The following is a 7,908-nucleotide window of genomic DNA, read 5'->3' on the forward strand; positions in this document are numbered from 1 at the left end:
GAAGCTGCTCATTTTTTATAGTAATTAGGTAATGTGGCAGTTAGTATAAAATGTAATTTCTGGACAAATGAATCTTAAGGGTTGTTTTATTTTAACATTTAATTAGATATATTTCTAAGACATATTCTCTGCTAATTGGCTATTTTAAGAAAGTGGAATCCAATGAATTCAGTTTTGTCTTTTTTTTTTAAGCTGGTCCTAGGATTTGAACTCAGGGCTTGGATGTTGCCCTAAGCTTTTTTGCTCATGGGTAGTGCTCTACCACTTGAACCACTGCACCACTTCTGGCTTCTTCTGAGTAGTTCATTGGAGATAAGAGTTTCACAGACTTTTCTGCCTGGGCTGGCTTTGAACCATGATCCTTAGATCTTAATTTCCTGAGTAGCTAGGATTACAAGCATGAGCCACCAGTGCCTACCCATTTGTAGTGTTTAAATGAACTATTTACTTTGCCATGGAATGACATTGTCACTCTGAAGTATACAAGTGGTCATAGAGACTAGAATTTTATTTGGTGAACATTTCTTAAAAGTGAATGAAATGAGCCTTTACGACGAGAAAAGCAACGATGTATGAGTCATGATACACATTCAAACTAAGTTTCAATTTTGTAGAATGTATTTATTGCTCTGTTGAGCTTTGTAGCTTCCCAGTGCTGTTTACAGACTATGCTGATGAAATCTGTGTTGATAATACCAGCTATATTCATTGATTTCAGGACAGTTGGTCAGCATTTGGAAGATTTGTGTGACTCAGTGTGAGTATTTTCCCATTATTTAATGTGTGATGTTAGCAAATCATGTACAGGCAAAAGAAAAGAAAAGACTAACTGATTTTAATTTAATACATCCAAGCAGAAAATCTTATGGTATAGCTTCAGGCTCATTGCTATATATCTCATTACAACTAAATTTTAAGAGATGACCACTAGTTGAGTTTTAGTGTAATATTAAGGAGTATGCCAGCATTAGCTTTATTGATAATCTGAGAAGGCAACTAAAATACTTCTTCCTTTTCTAACTAAGTGACTTTGTAAGGTAGATTTTCTGCATATACTTGAAACAACATAACCCAACAGACAGTATAAAAGCAGATGAGAGAATACAGGTGTCTTTCATTAGGCTAAAGGATGAAGAGATTTATTAAAGATGTAAAACAATGGGACTATTCTGCTGAAATTTTACCTTTTTTGGAAAATACAGTTTTTTTTCAATAAGCGTATATTAATAAGTAGTGTTTCTTTTCTTTCTTTTTTTTTCTTTTTGGTGAGTTGTGTGGAGTAAACTTTGGGTTTGGGTGCTGACCCTCAGCTCTTTAGCTCAGTGCTAGTATCCTACCACTTGAGCCACAGCACCACTTACAACTTTTTCTGCTTATGTGGTGCTCAGTAATTGAACTCAAGGCCTCATGCATACAAGACACTCTACCACTGAGCCACCTTCCCATCCCCAGTGTTTTTGTTCTTAAGTTTACAAAACTACCATAAGCACTTGAGTTCTAAATTTTCTTTTGTTTGGGTTGTGAAACTAGGACTCAATACCTGATGCTTTGCTCATTAGCTGAGTTCTACTTTTTAACATATCTGTCTGTTTCTCTCGTGTGTGTGTGCATGCATATGCGAATGCATGTGTATCCCCTATTTTTTATTTAATTTATTTAGTTTTGTGCCAGTCCTGGGGCTTGAATTCAGCACTTAGGCATTGATCCTGAGCTGTAGTCTACCACTTGAGTTATAGTTGTACTTCTGGGTTTTTTTTGTTTTGTTTTGTTTTGTTTTCTGAGTAGTTTATTGGAGATAAGAATCTCATTGACTTTCCTGCTCCAGCTAGCTTTTAATAGCAATCTATAGATCTCAGTCTCCTGAGTGTGTAGCTAGGATTACTGGTGAGAGCCAACAGTTCCTGGCTCTACTAACATTTTTTTTTGCCGGTTGTGGGACCTAAACTCTGGGTCTGGGCACTGTCCCTCAGCTCTTCAGCTCAAGGCTAGTGCTCTATCACTGGAGCCACAGTGCCACCTCTGGCTTTTTCTACTTATGTGGTGCCGAGGAATCGAACCCAGGACCTCATGTATGCAAGGCAAGCACTCTACCACTGAGCCACCTTACCTTTTTAATTAGCTCTTTGGGAGCTCTCAAAATTTAAGAGTATTAAGAGGTCCTGAGACTAGCATGTTTGAGAGCTGCCAGATGAAAATTTTCCAAATATTAGTGCTTTGAAAGATGGCTCTCTGTTTACTTCTTTGAACTGTCAGTGTGCTTGCCACTGATATCTCTAAACCTCATTTGATTTTTTTCTTTCTTTTTTTTTTTTTTTTTTTTTTGTCGGTCGTGGGGCTTGAACTCTGGGCCTGGGCACTGTCCCTCAGCTCTTCAGCTCAAGGCGAGCGCTCTACCACTTGAGCTACAGCGCCACTTCCGGTTTTCTGGTGGTTTATTGGAGATAGGAATCTCATGGTCTCTCCTGCCCGGGCTGGCTTTGAACCGCGATCCTCAGATCTCAGCCTCCTGAGTAGCTAGGATTACAGGCTTGAGCCACCAGCGCCCGGCTTTGATTTTTTTCTATTTCTCATCAACTGTAAAATAACTAGTCTTCAAGTTTTCTACAAAGCGAATATTTCTCAGTGAGAAACTTTTGTTACTCCTTTAGTAGGGATTTTATGCAGACTGGGACATTTTCTTTTTTGTTTGTTGTCTTCAGCATCGTGTTTAAGAAGTCAGACTAGACAATTTTATAACATCTTACTAATAAATGATTCCTTAGTCTATGTAAAAGCTTGATTCCTGATTAGAAAATTTTTTCTGACCAGGTACTGGTGGCTCACACCTGTAAACCTAGATACTCAGGAAACTGAGACCCCGGATCTGGGTTTAAAGCCAGCTCACCAGCAAAGTCTGTGAGACTCTGATCCCCAGGTATCGACCAAAAGCCCAAAGTGGAGCTGTAGCTGAAGTGATAGATTGTTAGATTTGAGCTGAAGAAGCTCAGGGACAGCACCCACGCCCTGAGTTCATGCCCTAGGACTTGCACAAAAAAAGAAAAAAAGATTTTTTGAACATAAGTTCTTAATGTTTTTCTGAAGTATTGAGATGGCAGTTAAGTATGATGGGCTTTGGAGTTATCCACTGAGTCAAAATGAAGATCTGTCTTTTACTAAAGCCATGTGACCTGCGATCCTGAGCTCTTTTCTCATCTGTAAGGTAACCCAATCTAATTCCTTACAGGTTGTTAAAATAAGTACTAAATGAAATACGTTATTCAGAGGCTGGGAAGGTGTCTCAGTGGTAGAGTGCTTGCCTTGCATGCATGAGGCCTTGGGTTCGATTCCTCAGTACCACATAAGCAGAAAAAGCCAGAAGTGGTGCTGTGGCTCAAGTGGTAGAGCACTAGCCTTGAGCTGAAGAGCTGAAGAGCTGAGAGACAGTGCCCAGGCCCAGAGTTCAGACCCCAAGACTGGCAAAAACAAAACAAAACAAAACAAAAATGAAATAATGTATTCAATAAGTGGCATAATAGTCATAAGCAAGAGATGGTAATTATTTTAATGATTCCAAAGATATAATAGATTAAAAAATCTGCTTTTTAGAAGTCTTAACTTAGGAAACACATAAAGCCATTGTGATGTGTTTAGATAGTTGCATTCTTTCTAATTAGTCCTCAATATGACAGTTGTGTTATTTATAAACTTTTTTCTGCAATTAACTGCATTTGTTCATGTAATCAGCATCTGTTTGGTGTAGGAATGGGAATCTTGAACTTTAAATACCATTCAGAGGACTCTGAGGGATTTTCTAAACAGTTGGATTTTTGTCTAATATGTTCACCAGAAATGACTCTGAAAAGAGACTCCTGCCCAACTCCTCTCACTCTTTGCCAGCCCTCCTCAGTGATATTTGTTGAGAATTCAGCAGTGATGTTGGCATTTAATGATATCTCAATGAAGTACTGAAAAAATGGAAGTAGCTGACGGGGATAAAGGTAGGAACCTGCTGTTGTGGTAGTGTTGGTCATCTTTTTCTATCAGCATTCTTGGTCCTTGCCATCCCTTTGCCTAAGAATATGTCTTCCAATTTTGGGAGAGTCCTGCCTTTCTCCAAAGTCCCTCCAAAGCCCACACTTTATTCCTTTATTTATTTATTTTGTTATTGTTGTTTTTGGTGCCAGGACCACAGCTTGAACTCAGCTGATGTCTTACTAATCTGAACCACGACATCAGTCTGTCTTTTTCTTGCTAAGTGGAGATAGATCTAAACAGAATTTTCTGCCTGGCTGGCTTTAAACGTCCATCCTCCAGGTCTCAGCCTCCTGAGTAGCTGATTATTGTCGTGAGCCACCAGCACCATCCTACATACTTTCGATGCAACTTCTCCTCATCTCAATGCCAGTCACCAAGCCTCAGGCAAGTACTCTACCATGGAGTTATACCCCTAGCCTAATACTGGGCCACACTCCTTCCCAATATATACTTAATTCTGTGGAAAGTATTTGGTAGTGATCTTCCACCATTGTTTTCCTTTGTTATGATGGTACTGGGGTTTGAGCTCAGCTCACTCAAACTTAGTAAGCAGACACTCTACCACTGAGCCATGTCTTGGGCCCTGCTTTCCCTTGACTGTTTTCAGGGAGAGTATGGTTTCCTGCCTGGATGCATGCCTGAACTACAATTACCGATTTCAGTCTTCCTGTCATTGTTAGGATCACAGACACTTGCCACTGTGTCCAGCCTCTCTGTTGAGATGGAATCTCCTAAAATTTTCTGCCCAGGCTGGGCTGGAACTGAGATCCTCTTAATTTTGGACTCTCACATTAGTGTAGGAGGATGAGCACATATTAATGTAACAGGCTATGGCTGAGAAGGGATCTCACAAACTGTGCTGCCAAGGCTGACCTCAAATTATAATCCTCCATTCTCAACTTCCCAAATAGCTAGGTTTACAGGCATGAGCCACAGCAGTGACCTGCCTCATTTTGTTCTCAACACTTACCAAAAAAAAGTTATTAACACTCAAACATAATACATTGTATATCTGAACATTGTAAATTAAATGTATATATTGGAATATTATTTACATTCTAAGTATACACTAAATAATTTTTTAGAACAGAATGAGATAAATATAAATGAAAAAAATTCTGCATGCTATTGGATCATTTTGTCAATATTTTGTGATATAGGTATGTCATTATGTTTTTAGATTAATTTCTTGCACCCAGTAGGATTTAGTTGGATGACAACCTACGAGTCAGGTTTTAGATTTTTATTCATATTAGGATATAGTTAAATGTTGCTTAAATGAGTTACGTTGGTAAGGATGGTATTAATGAGATCAGCTTCACAATCCATCTTATACTTGGGATTGCTAAGTCATTTTAATTCTTTCTCTTAAATGCCAAGGGAGAGGCACAAATGAGCTATGATACATTCTTCCCACCAATCCCAGGAAATTTGGGGGACAATGGTCAGATAAAGCAGTAACAATTTGCCCTTTAAGCTATAGACTGATGATTAAGAAATATATAGATTCTAAAGGTTAAAACCTTTGGCTGGTCTCAAAGTGAGTGACTGGATAGGATTTAGGTGTGTAAAGAGAGAAGGAATATTTCCTGACAGTATGTTTGGCTGTCTTGATTATAGTTTGCTCTTGACTTACCCATATGTTTGCATGTTTCTTCAGTGAGGTGTTCTGTTTTCCCATCATCAAGATAGCATTTTCCTTAGCACCCTTCCAACATTAATCCTTTCTCCCGCTGATTTAAACATCACCTTGCTCACTTGGATCATGGATTATTTCCTCAATTTTACTTCCTTTTTTGTTCCTAGATTAGTGCTGATCAGTTCTCTACTCAGCCATTAAAATGATCTTCCTTTGATTTAAATTTGATCTTACTTGTCTCTGTTCTAAAATTCATTCAGTGGTTCCTCATCTCTTCGTTAGAAACTTTGAAATCTTACTAGGATGTAAAGGCCTAGTCTTTGCTGGATCCTACTTTGTTGCTTTTTTTCCTTTGTTTACATTAAATGCTGTGATTATACTAAACTTCCTGCTATGCTTTCACCCCCTAATCTTGGCACTCATTTTCTCTGCCTGAAACTCTTCCCATAACTTGAATTCCATTTTTAAAATTCTTTTTCTTTTCTTTTTTTTCTGGTCCTGGGGCTTGAACTCAGGGCCTGGGTTCTGTCCCTGAGCCTCTTTGTGCTGAAGGCTATTGCTCTACCATTTGTGCCACAGGGTCACTTCTGTCTCTTTCTGTTTGTGTGGTACTGAGGAATCAAACCCAGGGCTTCATGCATGCTAGGCAAACACTCTACTACTAAGCCACATTCCCAGCCCTGAATTCCATTTACTTTATACAATATCTGCTTCATACTCTCCATTCATTCTTCTGTAATGTGACGCAAAGAGCATTGAGAGTGGAGGCAAAGGTTTAACTCCTAACCTTTGCTAAGAAATCTTGTGGAAATTCTTGACCTCTTCCAGCCTTCATTATCTTTATTGCCAAAGTGTGATAATGCCCACCTCTCTTATAAGCCCATTAAGAACATCTATGGACATACTATGCACAAAAAAATTCTATAAGCATGTCAGCCAAAGATGTTTGGTGTGGCAACGTGGGTGATGACAACAAGAATGATCCACCCAAGGAAGCATTTAGCTTCACTGCTCAGGTGACCTTCCTGAACCGTCCAGGCCAAATCAGTACTAACTATGCCTCTGTCCTGGATTGTCATTCAGCGTAAATTGCTTGCAAGTTTACTGAGTGGAAAGAGAAACTTGAACAGAGATCTTGTAAGAAGTTGGAAGCTAGTCCTAAATTCCTGAAGTCTAGTGATGCTGTCATGGTTCATATGGTTCCAGCAAGCCTTGTGTATGTGGAGAGCTTCTCTGACTATCCTCCTTTGGGTCATCTTGCTGTTTGTGATAGGAGACAGTTGCTGTGTGTGGCATCAAAGATGTGGACAAGAAGTCTGCTGGAGCTGGCAAGGCCACAAAGTCTGCCCAGAAATCTCAGAAGGCCGAGTGATTATTATTATCCCTAACACTTGTAGCTTCAGCTTAACCAGTGGTGGAAGAAAAGTCTCAGAAATGTTTGTCTTAATTGGACATTTAAGTTTAATAGTGAAAGAATGGATAATGATAACAATGCATCATAAAAACTTGAGAAGGAAAGGAAAAAATTCTATAAGCACTCATATTCCATGCTCATTAAATTGTTATGCATACTTCTGCTGCCTTCACTCCTCTTCCTTCTCACCTTTCTTGTGATCCTCAGCAGTTTTTCTGGAATGTTTTTCATGTAAAACTTTGTTTTTTTCAGGGGATGAAGATTTTTCTGAAGAGATAACAGAGATGTTTTTCCCAACACATCTCCTGCAAACCAGACAAACTGGCCAGGGTAAGTTATTACTTCTTGGTGATTGTGATTCATTTATTTGTGACACTTCAGTGAATAAAAACTGAGATAGTAACCATTTACAATATGGAAGTAAGAGCAAAAGCCTTGCTCTTTGTTGGTGACTTGTGAGCTATGTTCATATCCAAGGTCAGAGTGGGCAGAGAGGTTCTATATCCAGAGAAATATTTAATACAACATATATTCCATTGCCTGCTCATGCACAGGACATGGGATGCTTTTTCCTTTTATACCTCTTTCCCAGGCTCAGGAGACATTCTGTAAACCAGTAAGCCCCAGGCACACAATGCTCTCTGGACAGAGGGAACTGATATAATCAAGATGTCCTGTGTGCTCCTAAGTCCTAGGGTAAGGACCCTAATAATTGATCTTTTTGGTTGTTGTTGTTATTAGAAAATAAATTTTGTTATGGAATGTCTTGGGTAGAAGAAAGACATTCCTCAAGCAACAAAGTAGCAGAAAGTTCCAGGCCAGCCTGTGCTAGCAGGGTTTG

At 39.1% G+C, this 7,908-nt stretch overlaps 1 protein-coding gene across 1 annotated transcript in view; it reads left to right on the plus strand.

Annotated features, from left to right (window-relative positions):
* Positions 1-7,890, plus strand: part of LOC138826620 (uncharacterized) — a 141,838-nt gene extending 133,948 nt beyond the window's left edge. Inside the window, exons 10-13 of the mRNA XM_070021841.1 lie at positions 719-757; positions 3,827-3,977; positions 7,320-7,397; positions 7,660-7,890. The gene's annotated coding sequence lies outside the window, so the exon portion shown is untranslated. The remainder of the gene's footprint in view (positions 1-718; positions 758-3,826; positions 3,978-7,319; positions 7,398-7,659) is intronic.
* Positions 7,891-7,908: the final 18 nt, after the last annotated feature.

This window comes from Dipodomys merriami, unplaced genomic scaffold (genome assembly GCF_024711535.1).
Source record: "Dipodomys merriami isolate MVZ:Mamm:240054 unplaced genomic scaffold, mDipMer1.0.p SCAF_1456, whole genome shotgun sequence".
Taxonomy (NCBI): Eukaryota; Metazoa; Chordata; class Mammalia; order Rodentia; family Heteromyidae; genus Dipodomys; species Dipodomys merriami.